Source organism: Panthera pardus, unplaced genomic scaffold (genome assembly GCF_024362965.1).
Source record: "Panthera pardus isolate Hobbes unplaced genomic scaffold, ASM2436296v1 HiC_scaffold_25, whole genome shotgun sequence".
In the NCBI taxonomy this organism is placed as follows: Eukaryota; Metazoa; Chordata; class Mammalia; order Carnivora; family Felidae; genus Panthera; species Panthera pardus.
In genome coordinates this window covers 62,657,445-62,677,198 of record NW_026526821.1, presented here as the reverse complement: position 1 = coordinate 62,677,198, position 19,754 = coordinate 62,657,445, and the positions used below count along the sequence as shown (strand labels likewise).

At 41.9% G+C, this 19,754-nt stretch overlaps 1 protein-coding gene across 6 annotated transcripts in view; it reads left to right on the top strand.

Annotated features, from left to right (window-relative positions):
• Positions 1-19,754, top strand: part of THADA (THADA armadillo repeat containing) — a 324,964-nt gene that overhangs the window by 206,093 nt on the left and 99,117 nt on the right. The window lies entirely within an intron of this gene.

The following is a 19,754-nucleotide window of genomic DNA, read 5'->3' as shown; positions in this document are numbered from 1 at the left end:
AGTTATCAACAGATTAAACAAAAAGTGGTGTGCAGTGGGGATAATGAAAGGGGCTGAAAATGTTTAGGTTTTTAACTGTGAGCAGACAGAGTAACTATTGAATAGGAAGTAGAGTTGATGGTTCACAAGTATGTGAATATAAAACAAACTTTTGTGCCTCCTGATGACTTATATATGACATATACTGATCAGCATAATAGCCTCAACCACATTTTCCTTGGTAAGCATAATACTTTAAAAATAGTCTGCAGTGGAGAAGGTTTTTAAAAATTAGACTTTGGGGGTGCCTGGCTGGCTCAGTCGGTAGAGCATGGGATTCTTTTTTCTTTTTTTTTTAATGTTTATTTATTATTGAAAGAGAGAGCAAGCGGAGAAGGGGCAGAGAGAGAAAGGGAGGAACAGAATCTGAAGCAGGCTCCAGGCTCCTAGCTCTGAACTGTCAGTGCAGGACCCTAAATGGGGCCCAAACTCATGAAATGTGAGATCATGACCTGAGCTGAAGTTGGACGCTTAACCGACTAAGCCACCCAAGTGCCCTGAGCATGGAACTCTTGATCTCAGGGTCGTGAGTTCAAGCCCCATGTTGGGCGTGGAGCCTACTTTAATTAATTAATTAAAAAATAAAAATTAAAAATTGATATTGTCTCTGAATTTAGTCTGATGGTTGTCATTTTCCTTCTCCATAGTAGCAGAGAGACTGGAAAAGTAGCAGACACTAGAAAAGCAGTAAAACAGATCTTTACTGTCTGCTCATATGTGTCCCTTGAGAATTATTCCTTTCCCTACAGTTAGTATTATAACCTTATAGCTTGCCTCGAAGGATAGATTTGACTATTTTTAATTAGCACCTGATGCTAATTTTTTTAAGGATTAAAAGAAATCAAAATGTGGTTCTATGAGCATCTAATTAATACAAGCTCACAATGCCAGTTGGTACGTTTACCACCCCCCCCCCAAAGGCTTTTTAGTAGATGAGGAACTCTCTAATCAGAGAATTTAAAACATATCCCAGAAATAATATGAATGCAATGTTACACTATTGAAGATCGGTGACTTGAATGTAAGGAAGCTTTTAAAAGTTTGTTTCTTAAATTTTTGTAATAAAATACACATATAGTTTACCTAACCATCTTTAAGTTTTCAGTTCAATAATATTGAGTGTATTCACATTGTTGTGCAAATAACCTCCAGAACTTTTTCATCTTGCAAATTGAAACTTCATACCAGCTAAACAACTCCCTATTTCTCCCTTCCCCCAACCCCTGACAACTATCATTCTACTTCGTTTCTATGAATTTCACCATTCATGATACCTCCTATAAGTGATATCATATGCTGTTTGTTCTCCTCTGTCATCGTCGTCTTCTTCTTCTTCTTCTTCTTCTTCTTCTTCTTCTTCTTCTTCTTCCTTGTGACTGGCTTATTTCTCTTTGCATAGTGTCCTCAATATTCATCCATGTTGTAGCCTGTGTCAGAATTCCCTTCCTTTTTATGGCTGAATAGTATTCCATTGTATGGATGTACCACATTCCTTTATTAGTCATTGAGCACTTGGGTTGCTTCCACCTTTTGTTATGAATAGTGTTGCTATGAACATGGGTGTAGGAATATCTCTTTGAGACCCTCCTTTCAGTTCTTTTAAATATATACCTAGAAGTAGAATTGCTGGGTCAATTTTTAATTTTTAATTTTTTGAGGAACTGCAGTACCTTTTTTCCCACAGAAATGTACAGAATCTTAATTTCTGGTTTTAGTTAGATAGTAACTTCATTGGGAACCTTGATGGTTGGTTTGTTTCTGGGTCTCATTTTCCTCTAAGATTAAGAACTACTGTACATAAACTTATACTTTCTTATTGGTATTCCTCCACTATGTCATGGGTACCTTCCCTCTCCACCCACCTGTGCACCCCGGTTCTCTTGAAACAATTAAATTGTCTATGTTTTTCACTGAAATTTTTTGGAAACCTGAGAAAGAGGAAGACCCAGATGGTCATGGAAGGTAACTACCAATTATACGGATCCAATTCCAAATCTCTTTATCTATGGCTTTCTCCTTATTGGAACACTTCACATTCTTCAGAAAATGAGCCTTTCCTTCACCCCACCTTACTTAGATCTTTTATTAACTGAATCCCTAGGTATTATAGTTTACTAGACAGTAGTTTTCATTTGTATTTTACTTTTTAAAGTGAAATTTATTTACTTTTTATTTAATAAAATTGCATACAACCCATTTAACTTGCTAAATCTGTGCCAAACTAAGAAAAGACTGTTCACAAATTGCCTGTCAAATACTGACTTTTCTCTCAGTGAGTATGTATCCTGGAGTGAACAGTGAGATGTGACTTGTAAATATATGGTCCCTTCAGTGTCTCTGGCTGTGCTGAATACAATTCAAGGCAATTCTTACTATACACAGCATTCACCTTAGCCACTGGCTTTAGACCCTGTTCCCACAGAGGGTGTGACTGTATTGTACTTGTATGTTGTCTCCTCAAATAACTCGTAAACTCCTAGGGAGTAGAAATTACCTTAACTTGCACTTTCACTGGGCCAGAAGATGATGCCTTTTCATCTGAGCAAATGTAAATTCTGTTCCGCCCCCTGACCAAGCCACAGACCTGAGCCTCTGCTGATCTCCACATTCTCAGTAAATGGAGCCACTATTTCACTCAGTTTTTCAAGATGGAATCTGGGGATCGAGTTTTGATTCTTTCCTTTTCTTTGGCTTGGCACCTAATCCCCAGTATCATTTACTTCTCTACTCTTCATTCTACACCACTATCCTTGTCCAAGCCACCCTCATCTTTCACTTGGACAATTGCATTTGCCTCTCTGCTTATATTCTTGCCCCCTCTATCCACTCTCTATCTAGGGCAGAAGGACTTTTGTAAAACACAGATGAGATTAACTTAATCCCCTGTTTAAAACCCTTTAGTCATTTTCCATCACACTTTAAATAAACCCAGACTTCTTACAATAATTTATAAGCACCAAAATGACCTGACCACCCTGCTTATTAAACCTCATCTCATGTTGCTTTCCTCCTTTCATTTGATGCTAATCTCATGAACCTTCCTCAATACCCCAGCCTGGTCCTGCCCCAGGGCCTTCGTGCATTCTCATCACTCTGCCTAGAAGGGACATAAGCAGGTTTTCAAGAAACATTGTATTTGCAGAATGAATGAAAGAGTCAGGTTCTTCTTAAGGACAAAGACTATACTAAATGCCACCTCTCAAAAATAGAGAAGATACAGGGTATAAGTATATAGATTAAAATGCCTAGTGCAGTGGTTCTCAACTGGGGGCTGTTTTCCTCCACAGGGGACATTTGGCAATGTCTGAAGATACTGTTGGTTTTCATAACTGGCAGTATGTTATCAGCCTCTAGTGGGTAGAGGCCAGAGATACCGGTAAACATCCTGTAATGCACAGGACAGGACCCACAACAAAGAATGACCTGTCTCCAAGTGTCAATAGTGCTGAGATTGGAAAACCTTACTTTAGGCTAATATATTTGAGTTAGGAGAAGTCAGTTTTAGTACCTCTGTTGGGCCTTTAAGTTCATCACATTACATAAACAGCCTATTTGAATAATACCAGGAAACTTAATCTCCTTTATTAAAGACCACTTTCCCATCCTCAGGGACTGTATGTTATATCTGTAAGAGCAATGCTCTTAGTCCACAAACGTACAAACTGAGATTCCCCTGTTGGTGAACATCTTGCTCAACTTCCTCATAATGCTAGCATGAGCTCAGCCTTTCCATTTGTTCTTCTAATGATAAAATGACCGCTAATCTCCAAAGTTGAAGGCCTTCCCTCTGGATCAAGCGAGAAATCCTCCTCCTCCTCTGCCACTTCAAAGATTTCGGAGTAAACTTCTTTTTCATGGTAGCTAAGATTCTGCCCATTATGGAGACATGATTTACTCTACTAAGAGTCCACCATTAATTTCAAGAAGATTGGAACTAACCACTGTATTATCTTTTTTAAAAAAAATCAAGAATCTACAGAATTTTAAATACATGCAGACATATGCATACACAAATAAAACTCTAATGTAACATTATTAACAATAGCCAAACAAGGGAGAGAGCCCAAATGCCCACTGACTGATGAATGGATAAAGGAGAAGTGGTGTGATGGGGTGCCTGGGTGGCTCAGTTGGTTGAGCTACCGATTTCGGCTCAGGTCATGATCTTGCGGTTTGTGAGTTCGAGCCCCACATCAGACTCTGTGCTGACAGCTCAGAGCCTGGAACCTGCTTCAGATTCTGTGTCTCCCTCTCTCTCTGCCCCTCCCCCATTCATGCTCTGTCTCTCTCTGTCTCAGAAATAAATAAACATTAAAAAAAAAAGAGAGAAGTGGTATGTATACAGACACACACACACACCACACACACACACACACACACACTGGAATATAACTCAGCCATCACAAAGAATGAATTTTTGCCATTTGCAACGATGTGGTTGGAGCTAGAGAGTATTATACTAAGCGAAATAAGTTAGAGAAAGACAAATGCAGTATGATATCACTCATATGTGGAATTTAAAAAACAAAACAGATGAACATATGGGAAGGGGAGGAAAAGAAAGAGAGGGAAACAAACCATAAAAGACTCTTAATCATAGAGAACAAACTGATGGTTGATGGAGGGAGGTGGGTGGGGGATGGGCTAGATGGGTGATGGATACTAAGGAGGGCACTTGTTGGGATGAGCACTGGGTGTTGTATGTAAGTGATGAATCACTGAATTCTGCTCCTGAAACCAGTATTGCACTGTATGTCAATTAACTAGAATTTAAATAAAAATTTGAAATAGGAAGGAAAAAAAGACTACAATTTAAGACCATAAGGCTTTGCTATATAAATATCCAGATATCCATTTTGTGAGACAAAAAGCCCCAGGAAAGATGCTTTGCTTCGCTTCCTTTGAATAAAATGAAAGCAGACTTTCCAGATTTACCCAAGAAATGAAATGGGTAGAAGCTAAAGTATTCGTTAAAGTGTTACCTGATTTGGGTCATTCAGGAAATAGGAAAATAAGAATGTGCTTACTTAGCTTGTTTTAAAGTGTTTGCTTCTCCTAGGCAGGACAAATGAGCTGGGAATTGTTCCTCTGGATATGTGAATTTATGGAGCGTGCTCAGTTGGAAAAAGTATCAAGGATAAGCCTCTTGAGACTCATAACTAATAGAACTAATATCTTCAAGGGTCACCAAATGATTCTTCTGAGACACTGAATGGCACAGCTTATTCTTAGATATAAATCACAAAGGTGGAAAATGTAGCTTATGACAAAAAGGGCAAACTTGGTAATAAGTACTCTACTTATACTTCTCAAATGATTACCCTGAGGGATAATCATTAATTCATCCTTGCCATACACTTGGTCATTATTATGAGCTGTAGTAAGATGATTAGTCAGAAAGCACGGTTTCTGGGAAAATCATCAGAGACCACTAAGAAAAGTATTGCTGAGGAATAATACTGCACGAGGCAGAAGTCCAGTGGCCAAGCAAAAACAACTGCCAAATAAAAAGAATATAAGCAGGTTCCACAAAGGAGTTAAGAAAGCTGCTTAATAATGCAGAACTGGGAGAACATGGATACCCCAGATAGATGGAGAGAGGTGAGGTGAGCTTCCTTTCTACGCCCACACCTAGCGGTGCCTGAAGTGCACCGCAAAATTAAAATCACACATGGGCATGCTGCTAACCATTAATAAGAATGACTAGTTTTTAAAGGCGTAATTACAAAGTACTTTTCACATTAATTATCTTTTAGACTTCATGATAGCCTCATGAGATGAGTTGTATTATCAGCTCCATTTTATAGAATGGGAAACAGAGGCTCAGAGAGTGTAAATAATTTTCCCAAAGTCACCAACTAGACTGCAAAGCCTGTGCTGTTACAGCAGGCCAGGGTTTCTCCACCTCATCCAGCCCCAGCACTACCGACATCTGGGGCTGGATGATTCTTTGTCTTGGGGGACTGCCCTTTGATCTGCTGGATGTTTCACAGCATCTCTCACCTCCACCCACGAGGTGCTGATGGCACCCCGTTCCAGTCGTGGCAACCAAAAAATGTTTCTAGACATTGCCAAATGGCCCACAGGGGTAAAACCACTCCACATTTAGGACCACTGGTCCAAAGTCTCAAGTTTCTCAGCAGAAAGGACATCAAGAGGAATGTCCTGTCGCCCCATTGCAGTCAGTCTCTTAACCGGCCAAGGAGGCTTGTTTGGGGGGGATGGGAAGAGACGCATGACAACTTCTAAACTTGATTCTCATTGCCTTCCAGCAATATAGGGAAAAGGGGCAGGCCAGAGTGGATTGTGGATGGTTACTTAGAGAGAGTGGCTGTCTTGTTCATCCAGTTACTCAACAAATAAACTTACCAGTGCCTGGGAGAATGGTTTCATTGAGACACCAGCTGTTGAGCTGAAGCAGGTTGAGAGGAAAGATCATGAGTTTCCTGGAGATGAGCTTGGGGGATGATAAATTCATGTAGATAACAAGACGCGCTGGTAGGCTAGGAGTAGTGGGCTGAAGGCCCAGGCCACAAACATATTCCCATCTGGAGGACTTGCATTCATTGGTCATTCTACTTTGCAAGCCACCCCATTTGCAAGCAGTCTTGGTGTTTACTTTCACTATTGAGTTAACTGTTGCCTTGAAAGTACTGTTTATCTCAGCCCACATGGTAATTGCCTTAAATTTAAAATCAAATCAACAAACTTTTGCATTCCAGTAAGGCTCTGTAGGAGATAAAACGACATGGTTTACACAAAAAGATAAATAGCAATCAAGGCAACATATCTTAGGTGCCAAATGAGTGGTTCAGATAATACATACTATGGAATGAGAGGATGGAGAAATTGCTCTACCCACAATTCTGAGGGAGAACTTCACAAAAGGGGCTGACTAGCTGAGGCTTAATGGATAAATGGAAATAATACAAAATCTGTATAGTGGACTGGGGATCACACAGCTCCCCATGTAAAAAAGTACCTGTTGATGATTATTTTAATGCCATCTAGTCCCATTATTTTAGAATATGTCTAATAGGAAATTCACGTAGAGGCTCGTCCATGATAATTGTCCACAGTTCATTGTCAGAAAAACCCATAAGCAAAAAGGTTTTTTTGCTCACTCTGAGGTATTAGAGGAGGTTTGTAAGGACTGGTTTCACTGACCCCTTTGCCCTCATTAGATTCAGAGAATCATCCCTCTCTGAACAAAGGTGCCCTCACTGGAAACTGGGCTCAAGATTTGGAGAGACCTTACTGCAGCCTGTCTGTATGGCTTTGGGCATTACACAGTACTCAGCATGATGGTGGGAGGCAGTTATCAACAAGGGCGACAGAGGCTTTGGCTTCTCAAGACACTGCCTGGTTTATTCCACAAATCCCAGCCATGCAGTAGACATTTACAATTCTGCATAAAATGGATGCAACTGTACTCACTGCGGGAGGTGTTGAATGGCAAATGAGCAAACAAACGAGGTGGAGGGGGAGCCACCCAAACCTCCATTCCTAGGGGCTTAGAAGAATCATTTTTTTCCTTCCTCCATGTGAAAATATAAACAGTTGCTTTATAAACAGTTGTCACTTTTTGACTTATAAAGATTCACAGTCTTTCCCTTTTGTTTACTTTGATGACCTTTGAAATAAGCTGCAACCCAAAGACGCAAAAAATTTTTTTTCCATCTTCATTTTTCATAAAGAGGAGTCTCTGTTACCACAGCTTGCTGGAAGCCAGCAGGCTCCTGAGGCTGGCTGTCACTTGGGTCCAGGCTTGCAGGGCCTTTTGCCCCAAACCCCCTCACTGGGCAGCTCGGAGTAATGTGCGTTACCAGCCTGAGAGCATGCTAAAAGCCAGTTTTCTGTGGGTCAGTTCTTTTTATAAGGCAAATTTTACAGCTGCTCTAAAATCTGGGACATGCAAATTGATATAATAACTTTGTATTTCCTTTGCTCTTGTTTGCCCGAGAGACAGTATTGGAGATAGGACTGCATCTCTCAGGAATGTTCCCCCACCCCTGGTGGCACCTCGCCATGGCCAGCCTTCTCTACCTTCCGTGGCTCTTTCCTCTGAGCTGCTCTTCCACCCACACTGGGCACAGATCTGAAAAATCCGAGAAGAGCAGGAGGAGCCTTGGAAAAGTCCTAACGTCTTGTCTTTCATGCCTTGAAAAGTTCCTTTTCTTTGATTTCTATCTCTTGGTGAGAAATAGCACACAGCCACCTGTCCCAGTTGACGTAGCGTGTGAATTTTCACATTGAGTATGGAGTTAGGGGATACATGATAAAAAGAGTATTATTTAGCTTTTATTGTTCCTGACTCCAGAAATAATGCATTTTTCCTTTGTGGTACTAGGACAGTCCCGTGTCTTAGTGGTGGTGGTAGTTACCCAAATCCGTGCATGGGATGAAACCGCCCCCCACACATACACACACATGAATACATGTAAAATATGGCAAAAGCTGAGTAAGGTGTGTAGTCTAGTTAACAGCAATGTGCCACTGTCAGTATTCTGGTTTTGATGCAGTACTACAGACAGGTGAGATGTCACAGTTGGGGGAAGCTAAGTGAAGGTACACCAACTCTACTCTTTTGGCAACTTGTTATGAAACTGTAATTATTTCAAAATGAATTGTTTAAAAAAGTAATGCATTCTTATTGTAAAACATTCTAAATTCCAGAAACATGCAACATTGATTGTAAACAATCCCACCCTCGCCGTTAATAATTTGGCATCAGTAAAAATAGGACCATGCTATTTTTTCCAGCTTACTTTCTCATTTACCAGTATGTCTTGGAGATAATTTCATGTCTGTCCATATAAATTTATAGCTTAAAAAAAAAAAAATGCCCATAGGGCATCTGAGTGGCTCAGTCGGTTCAGCGTCCGACTCTCGGTTTTGGCTCAGGTCATGAACTCGTAGGTTTGAGTCCTGCATCAGGCTCTGCACTGACAGCACAGAGCCTGCTCGGGATTCTCTCTCTCTCTCCCTCTGTCTCTGCCCCTCCCCCACCCATGCTGTCTCTGTCTATAAATAAATAAATAAATAAATGCTTAAAAAAATGTTTGTATACCTTGACTCTATATGATGAGATACCTGTAGTAGTATTCCGTAATTTTTTCAACTGGTCTTGTATTGGTTGTTTCTGAATTTTCCCGTTGCAGTCAGTGCTGCCGAAGATCATCCTTGGGCGTCTTTATCTTTGCCCATACCTCTAAGTGTTCTTGTGAAATAAATTCCTAGAAGTGGGTATTGCAAGACTGAGAAAGCAGCATGTTTTACATTTTGATAGCAACGGCCAGACTTCCAAGTTGCCGCTTTGTCCATCTCCGAGGGTTACCATTTGTATGGAATATATCATATGTGCAACAAAATGGCCCTGCTGGCTACCTCCAACATGTCTGTGACCAATTTATACTCCCTGCAGTGATGAATGAGAGTGGCCATTTCCTTACCCAGTTACTAAGTGGGTCCTACCCACTTAACAAAATTTTCTGTGCAAATCAGTTTTTTTTTTAAGTATTGTTTTAGTTGCACTTCCTTAAACATTAATGAAATGAAACATTTCTTCATGTGTTTATTGGCTATTTGTATTTCGTCTGTGAATTGCTTGTTTATATTCCTTGCTAAATATTTGCAGTTCCCAAAGAGTGTGCCAAAGTGCTGTGGGATATTTTAAATTTTTGTGAGAAGCCCAATGATACTTGCCATCTGTGAGATACTATAGGAGCCAGTAGCTTGAATTAACATACAGTTATCAACCTTAGCTCACGTTGTGCTCCTTTTGATGATGCCATATATCTTTGCAAAGTTGAGTATTTGATAGTTGCTGTGGTAAAAACAAGTACCATGGGAAGGTCGGTGTGGAATAGGAATGAGGGTGACGGAGTCCAGTGACTCCAAGGCTTGGGAAGTTAGGAAGTATCCAACAGGCACACACATCTCATTAGTAAGTAATTGTGGTTATTAAAGAATGAAATCAAAATATTTTTTCTTTCAACTTATGTGTATTATTTTTTCAAACAGTTTCGCAGTTGTTAGGGCATAAATACTTCCTAGGTTGTTTGGACCTAACTACTTAATAAATGGAACTGTTCGATATTTCTTTTGGCCTGGAGGCACCATGAAAAAATTATTGAGGTGTAAGGGTGCTATGAATGGAGAAAGCTTGTAATTCCCAGCCATATTTCATCCCATGACTTTCATTTCTGTTACTGGTTTGCAAGAGGTTTGTTCCTTGAAGGAATTAGCAAATGTTTTGCCCCTTATTTTTTTGGTTTTGAATATTCCTATTAATTTTTGCTGTCCCAGAGATTTCGGTTGTTACATTGACATATTTATACATCTATTTTTTTTTTTTTTTTTAGTTTGTGGCTTTGTGTTCGTTCTTAGAAAGCCCATTTTTTACCAGAAGATTATAAAATATTTTCCTGTTTTCTTCTAGCACTTTTGTAGTTTCTTTTTTTACATTTGATTAGTTTCTCCATCTAGAATTTATTTCAGTGCAAGGTAGGGACCCAACTGTATTATTTCCCTAAGATCTAGTTGGTTGTCTTAATACCCTTTGTTGAATACATTAGTCTCTTCACTACTGTTTATAGTGGTTTTTTAATGTTTATTTATTTATTTTGAGAAAGTGTGTGTGCGCTCAAGCGTGTACACATAAATGGGGGAGGGGCAGAGAGAGAGAGAGAGAGAGAGAGAGAGTCCCAAACAGCCCCCCTGTCAGCACAGAGCCCAACTCGGGGCTCAAACTCACAAACCGTGAGATCATGACCTGAGCCGAAATCAAGAGTTGGATGCCCAAACAATTGAGCCACCCAGGCACCCCTCTTCACTACTGTTTAAATGTCACTTTTACCATCTTCTGGACTCCCTTCTCTCCCTTCCAGTGCTTAGTGTTCTGTCTTAGAATTTATGCATTTTATTTGTTAATATACATAACTTCTTGTACTACATCATAAGCTTTTTATACTTATTTCATCTCTGTGACCTATAGCTGCTTTCTCTTTACCTTCTTCTCTCCTAAAGCCTTTTTCTAAAACTTATATTTAAATATACACAAATGTAGTTAGGATAATATAATGAACCTCATGTACCCGTCACTCAACTTCAACATTTATTGATTTATGACTAATTTTTTTTCATTTATTCCACCACCTCCTTCCTTCCTCCTTTCTCCTTTCTTCCTTCCTCCTTCCTGTATTGCTGAAGTAAACTGTCTTGACTGAACAAATTATCCTTATTATTTTTCATCAACAAGCTTTGGTACATCAAAGAGATCCTTATTTATCTCAGTATTGTTGTTAAGGAAACTCAAGAGTTGAAGATCCAGATAGATAGAAGAGATAAATCAGCAAGCATAATAAAGCTTCTCCTAAATAAGTTAAACTGGGATATCTTTTACAAAAAAAAATTTGTAATTTAAAACATTTTATCCAAGGTACCTGGCTGACTCAGTCGGTTAGGCATCCGACTTCGGCTCAGGTCATGATCTCACAGTTTGTGGGTTCAAGCCCTGCATCGGGTTCTGTGCTGACAGCTCAGAGCCCGGAGCCTGCTTCAGATTCTGTGTCTCCCTCTCTCTCTCTGCCCCTCCCCCACTCACGCTCTGTCTCTCTTTCTCTCTCAAAAATAAATAAACATCGGGGTACCTGGCTGGCTCAGTCGGTCGAGCATCCTACTTCAGCTCAGGTCATGATCTCACTGTTCGTGAGTTTGAGTCCTGCATTGGGCTCTGTGCTGACAGCTCAGAGCCTGGAGCCTGCTTCAGATTCTGTATCTCCCTCTCTCTCCACTCCTTTCCAACTTGTACTCTCTCTCTCTCTCTCTCTCTCTCTCAAAAATAAACAGTAAAAAAATTTTTTAAATAAATAAAAAATTTAAAAATAAATAAACATTAAACAACAAACAAACAAACAAACAAATAATTAAAACATTTTATCCATACCTTTACAGAAATGTATCTTATGTTCCAAAGTTAGGAACTCTTTGGTTAGAACAGATATTATTATATCAGTGGAAATTGTTAATACTTTACATGTAAACTTTTGTAAGTGAGGTTAAGACTGAATACCTTTGATATCACTTTCTTTTTTTTTTTTTTAATGTTTATTTATTTGTTTTTGAGAGAGAGACAAAGAGAGAGCAAGCACAAGCAGGGGAGGGGCAGAAAAAGAGGGAGAGAAAGAATCCCAAGCAGGCTCCGTGCTATCAGCACAGAGGCTGATGTGGGTTCGAACTCACGAATCGTGAAATCATGACCTGAGCTGAGATCAAGAGTCAGATGTATAACTGACTGAGCCACTCAAGTGCCCCTGACGTCACTTTCTCAACCTCACTCTTACCCAGTAGCTCAGGGCCCCTGACACTTCTTCTGGGTGAGGGGACTCTTATTTGCATTGTAAAATTTGGAGCACCAGGCCAAAGATGATCTAAGACAAATGAATACTCACTCTCTCATTAATACTGTGTATTTCTCCCACCCCTTTGTGTGGGGAGAGTTTAGAAAGTCATTTTTAGCACTCCAGCTGCTGCTCTGAGCATAGGCTGTGCTCCTGCCACCCCTGGAAGGGAGGCATGCTACAGTTCCAACTCACTAAATGCTCCATTCATGGAACCCCTCTCTACACCAGACAAAGCTCCATATCCTTGGGGCCCAGGGACTATGAAGAACAGGGCACAGTCCTTGCCTTCAAAGAGCTATACTCCAGGAAAGGAAATTGTGGATTGATAACTATGATGACAGGATTAAAATTTTTTTAAAAAATCAAATTAAATAAGCCGTTGGGCACTGAGTAGGAAAAGAATATGTCTTGGGTCAGAGAGGGGGGTGGTGGTTGATGAAACCTGAGGAAGGTTTTATGGAGGAGGTGATGTTAGCTGGGCCTTACAGTTTGAATGGAATTTCAGTAGGCAGAGTTGGAGAGGGTGGTGGGGGGAGAAATAGAAGGAACATCCTGGACAGAAAAGCATTTGTAAGTTGTCAGGAATGGGAAATTGTCCCATTCAGCTACAAAATAGATAGACGAAGTGGAGGAAATAGGAGGTAAAAACAGAAAAGTAAGTCGAGACTTCAGTGCCCAGCAAATTCTTCAGGCAATTGGAGGTCATTGAGAGATTTTGAACTTGGGAGTGATACAGTCAGGGCTTTAAGAAGTTTCTCTGTAGTCAAGTGTAAAATAAGTTTTGGAGGCAGAGACCAGTGAGTTGTTTTCATCTTCCAGGTGTAAGATCTTTGGTTCCTGAACTAGAACAAGGGGAGTGTTCACAGAAAGGAGGGAATGAATTGACACACGAAGTGACTTTCAGACCCCTACAGACTTTGTGTGTGTGTACATATTAGTCCTTAAAGATATTCATGGCCTGTTTCCTGTGATTCTCTTCCCCAAGCCAGTGTCAGCTAGGAAGTAATTACACATCACAATTAGCACCCTTTTTCTGACAGCAGCAACAGCCAAGTGTCACCTTTTGGGAACTTCCCGAGACCTTCCTAAGGATTTGTCCTCATCTGATAAATAGGTTGAGGTTTGGAGGAGTAACCACTTGAAATGCTTCCTGGCCTGCCCTCTACGATTGGTGGGTAACTATGGGTGGCACTTGCCCACCAAGCCCTTTCTTGTAGGGGTGACCAGGCTGAGTAGCTGAAGTGTCCCATGGTCATGCCTCCCGTCGATTGGGCTGTCAGTAAAAAGGACAATACGCTGAGCCCTGTACAGATGCCATGGGTGGGTCCATATTCCCAGTAAGCACCGTGCCCTGCACTGTGGAAATCAGAAGATAAGAAGGTGTTCCTAAGAAGCCTGTGGTCTGGTTATGGATACGATTTAATAGACCTGAAGCAGAAAACAATTAAATCCTAAACCTTATTGTAGTGATTAGAAAAGATACAGAAGTTGGAGAACTGTCTCTTGCTTTCCCATCTCCTACCCGCCCACACACACACCCCACACCCACATACAAATGCAGTCTACCTTTTAAATAATTTTTGCTGTATCTCTTTCTCCACATTTGTATGATTAAGCATGTTTCTGTGAATTAGAAAGTTTAGATTCCTTTCTCAGCCATCCCCCCTTCTCACACCCTCCCCCTTTCAGTCTGACTCAAAGCCATAAAATACTCCTGCCTGCCTGCCTTTCCTTCTGTTTGTATGAATTAAGTCGACAGGATAAATATTCACATTCCCAACTACAGGCTGCAACAATGTTTGCCTGTTCTGCCCAGTGAGTCGAGAGAGAAAAAGGGGGCCTGACATCACCCTATACTGTACATTCCCGGCATAGATCATTTATTCAAGTCCCTGAAAAAATACAGATGTTTTACCAGCCGAAATAAAATCCTGTGTAAACACTGAGCTTGGAAAAATGTGGCTCTGACTTAGCCGTGGGGGTTGGGGCAATGCAGAGAGAAGGCAAGGCAAAATGGCAGATACAGAAATTTTATACTTGGCTGAATGTGATAGGGGCAAAAGTGTTCTCCCAAAGTCTGCATGCTGCAAAAGAAGAATAGGATTTGTGGTTAAGAAAATATAGTTGCAAAAGTGGATACAGGTGCTGATCTTCCAAGTCTGGGATAGTGAATGATTACGATACATTCAGCTCATTTATATCTGACCTCTGAAATGAACATCTCTTTTCTCTTTGGAGTTGTCCTTTTTCACAGCCTGCCTAACCTGGTCCTGTTATTGCTGGATCCTGCTGTTTCTGGAGCTCAGCTGCTGTTGATTTTATAAGGGGGAAAATTGCCTGGAAGCCATGCTTGGTGAAGAGGAAAACCCATCTCGGCGTTGCATTCCCAAACAGCCATATATCATCTTGATCTTGTCTAACACAAGTCACTATTTTAGTCTAGCAGCATAAACCAGACATACTTTACTGGTGCAGTGCAAGTTTTTTCAGAGATCTGCCTCATGACTCTTTTTAGGCCTGTGGCACTTATTCAAAGAGTATTACATTCGCTCCTGTGGAGTCACTTTTAAGATTCAAAGCTGCCCAAATGGACCCAGTGCTTCATACAGATGCTTGGGGGCTCCCCCGAGTCTCTCTGTGTTTAGAGTAGGCATGGGGGTCGGCAAGGAGTAACTGCTTCCAGGTTCTCCAGATTCCTCTTTGGTTCTCCCGGAGTTTCTCGGGGCTTGCATCTCAAGGGCAAGGACACTAGCCTGCTGCCAGCTGCTTCCTGGCCTCCCATCCTGAGGGCATCTTCTGGCCAGTCCCACTGCCTGCGATAGTCCTGGGTGGTGCTGCTGGTTTGCCCTTGGTTGTTTGCGTGTGCTTTCTGTCTTTCTGACTGGGTTACAACCATCTCAAGTCGGCAAAGCTTCCTCCTGCTTCTTTTGCCAAAGACACCTCTTCCTCCACTCTAGTCTTTTTTTTCTAAGGGCCTGCAGAAGCTAGAGGCAACCCACTGGCCTTTGTCCCAGGGTGGTCATTAATAGAGCTCCTTTTCACTCTCAAAAGAATTCGTGCTTTCCAAGATAAATTACCCTGACTAGAGCAATCATCAAGTGGATATTCCTAACCCAACTCATGAGATCCCTTTTCCTCATTCCCAGACCTGCCACGGGATATTATTCCCTTGTGAGCCCCGTAGTGGAGGATGGCTCTCCATCACCGGCTGCCTGAGTTAAGAGGCTCTTTTCTGACCTGCAACTCCATGTCTAACACCAAGTTGCCAAGTACTGCTTCTTCAGCTTCCAAAATGTCTCTCAAATGTATCCTTTCCTCTCCTTTCCACTCCTTTTACCATCCGGACCGGGGCTCTCACAAAATCAGAGTCCTATCAGCACCAGGCAGATAAGTGAATGAAGGGAGACGAGGATAAACACACGGCCCTCCGAGTCCAATCCTTTGTTTTGAAACTTTTGAAAGAAGTCTGAGCTCAGTAAATATTTTATTTTCCTCTTGTTTCTCCAAAAGTTAAAAGAAAGAAAGAAAGAAAGAAAGAAAGAAAGAAAGAAAGAAAGGAAGGAAGAAAGAAAGAAAAAGGCACATAAGCAGTGATAAATGACACTGACACTCTACCTTAGGCCCACGAATAATAGGCAGTCGTGGGTGTGACAGTGAACTGGACCCCCGCAGGTGACTATTGACCCCCAGGTCTTCTGATTTTTCAAAAGAAGTTGGAAATCAGAATGATTCTGATGTGAAATCTCCCAGTTCGTAAATGACGGGCTAAAACTACCGTGTAGGTCAAAGAAAACACCTGCAGCTGCTTTGAGCCCACCCACCATCCTTGGCTCTCAGTATCTGGTTTTGACCCTCACCACCTCTAGCCTAGACTAATAGTAATCTTGGTCATCCTGCCCCTTCCAGTTCCAGCCTCCACACTGCCCTGGTCTTTCCTTTCCAAATGACACATCTAATTATTTGAGCACTGTTTCTAAAGCGGCCTTTGCCACCTACAGAACAGAGGACGCGTCCCTTGCTGGTGCATTTAAGATCCTCCTCATTCTGACCTGACTCCTCTTTCCAGCTGTGTCTTCTATCACCCCACACACCGCTGACTGTGCCCTTGTCACACACAATTACTTGCTGTTCCCTGAGCAGTCCTGATGCTTTCCTTCCATTCATAGGTTTTTTAAAGAACAATTATAGGGCGCCTGGGTGGCTCAGTCGGTTAAGCGTCCGACTTCAGCTCAGGTCACGATCTCGCGGTCTGTGAGTTCGAGCCCCGCGTCAGGCTCTGGGCTGATGGCTCAGAGCCTGGAGCCTGCTTCCGATTCTGTGTCTCCGTCTCTCTCTGCCCCTCCCCTGTTCATGCTCTGTCTCTCTCTGTCTCAAAAATAAATAAACGTTAAAAAAGAAAGAAAGAAAGAAAGAAAGAAAGAAAGAAAGAAAGAAAGAAAGAACGAACAATTACAGATTTCCAGAAAAACTGATCAGGTAGTACAGAGAGTTCCCATATCTTCCTTTCCTCTCCAGTTTTCTCCTGTTATTAATATTTAACGTTGGAGTGGTATGTGTGTTACCATTAGTGACACATTATTTTTAACTGAAGTCCATAATTCACGTTAAAGTTTATTCTTTTTGTTGGCGATACTGATATTTTAATACCCTTTCAGATTTTTTTTTATAATTGAGTTTCCTCTGCTTGCACGGTCTTCCCCAGATTCTGGCAAGATTTGCTTTAAGGCCAAATAGGAATATCACTTGTTTTGCAAAGCCTTCTCTGACTATTTTTGGAATGGGGGCTGGAAGGGAGGGAGCAAACAGGAAAAGGGAGAGAACTAACATTTTTATCATGTGCCTAATGTGTCAAGTAGTAGTATATATTCCTTTGAGTCTTTCTGCAGATACTATTATACAGTGTTTCACTGAGGAAGCAGAGGTTAGGTAAGTTGCCCAAAGCCCCACGGCTAGTAATGGTGGACACCCATGTCCACCTGGCTCCAGAGCCTGTACTCCTCCCACAGGGCTGCATTTCCCCGCCCTGATCTGGCCTCCCTGCTCTCCCTACTGCAGTGAGGGGTGCAGTGTTGTTCAGCTCTGTCTTCTCCTCACACGTGTTTGCAGCAACTCACCAAATCCAAGGGCATGTGTCCCAAAGGCAGAGTCCGTATGGGAAGAGGCACCACATACCGGCGTCAGTTCAGCAGACGTTTGTTCAGTTCCTGCTCTGCACCGGACTTGGTGGAGGGTGAGGCCAAGCATAAGAGGAAGGTGATGGCGATGCTGTGTGCAGGTCATAAAATTGCGACCAGGCAGTCAGGGAAGCTATGGACTTTCCGTTTATCTGTGACTAGGATGTAAGCTGCGGGGAGCAGGCATTCATTTGTTCTGTGCAGAGGCTCCTAGGATAGTGCCTAGTAGTAATTGTTGTTTAAATATTTGTGACAAGTTTGGGCCACCTGAAGTGACACTACACTTCTTAGACTGCTCATGTGCATTCAGTGGGTCACACAGCTTCGCTTTCTCTTTGGGTTCAGTGCAGTCCTATATCATAGGCTGTTTTCAAATTGTCCCAGGCCTGGGCCAGACTGTACTCCTGGCCTGGAAGTTCTCCTGAACCAGAACTTTCAGAGAAGGAGGAAGGAGGAGGAATCACTTTGCCCCCACCGTCTTTTCAGATCCTGGGAGCTGCCTGGTGCTCCTGGACCTGACCTTGGACCGTAGTTCCAGAGGCCCAGCCTCACCTCTGGACTTCACCCCAAACGATGGCCTCATTTTGCTTGAACAAATTAAAACAAACCCTCTAAATGTCATGTGAAGGTAGCCGTGTGTTCAAATATAGTCATTAATTTTCTTAAAGAAAAAAAAAATGATCTCAAATACAGTAACTTGTTTCAGACATTTGTTTACAAAACTTTTCTCCCCTCTCCCCGTCTTCTGCTCTCCCTCTCCTTCCCTGCCCGGTTTTCCCTTGACTTCTGTGACCCTGTCTTTCACTTCTCTGGCCCTGTCTCTCCTACATGCTTCTTTCCACCGCGGTTCTTTTAAGTGTACCTCCCTCTGCAGTTGTCCCATGTAAATAGATCGCTCTCCGTTCCTGGTGAATAACCAGGATCACAATTGTTGTCTGGGTTGTGCCCAAGGTGACAGAATTGATGGACCTGGAGGCTGATTTTCATAAACCAGAGCTATGAAGCGTTTCAAAAACAGCCTTGTTTTTGCCAAGTAAGGTGAGCAAATATAGGACTAAGTTTAAACATCCATCAGGAGTTATTTTTGAGGTGATTGCTTCTAAATGAGAGGCATTCGAAAATCTCACAGCTTTCTTTACAAGTAAATTCCACAGTCATGTATTTTGCTGGTGTCTGCTGATTAATTACGATCCTGTGACACCATGAAAAACCCTGGTGGTTGGTTGTGTGCAGCTGTGGAGAAAAGTAAAGCAAGGCCCAGTGAGTTTGCCAACTCCTTCAGGATAGTGCGGATTCAGGCAGAGGGAGGTGTTTTTTTTTCTGGCAGTCACCACAGAAGAACAGAAGCCCCAGCCAGACCCATTTCTCCAGACTTCTCGACGGGCGGTTTGTGTCCCTGCGGGGGTGTGGTGAAGTAGTGATACTTGATCTGTTGCCTCTGAATAACAGATCCATTATTAGAGGAAGCATTTTCAAGTCTCCACATCGGGATTGTGTGCCTTCTCCTATACGATTACTTGTGTTTAGACGACAAAAAGAAAAAAAAAATAGTAGTTACATATAGTAAAGTAATCACAGTTATTTTGATTCTTTAACCAAAGGTGCTCTGCATGTGTTTGTTGTTGGTAATTGCAGACGTCTGACCCAGGAAAACTGCCAGCTCACTCCCATTTAGGGGTCTGATGATTCTGGATCTCTTTTATCTTGGCCTCTTCCTTTTTCTCATTATTCCCTTCCATATTTAACTTTCACTTAATGCTCCTCGTTGGCAGGAGAGAAAAAGTTAAATCTTGTTGCTTAGGAAGTCATCTGTAGCTCTGGTGAAGGACACAATAGGGAAAGAAAACAGACTAATTATTAAAATAGACTTTCAAAGTTCTCAGTGTGTTTATCCATACTTGTGTTGCTCCGCCCACCTCCCCCCCCTTTGATTTCGGTAATGGGGCTGAAGGGTTTCTGTGACATGCGTCGTTCTCCTTGGCACTGGCTGAGGTCAGAGGATCTCTCTCTCTGCTGCAGGTGCAGGTTTGTGCTCCTCGCAGTGTCATTGATGTCATCACTGAGCATGAATCCACAACATGCTTACGTAAGCTGCGTGCACATGCACACAGTCATGGGTCTGCTGGATTTGTGGCCT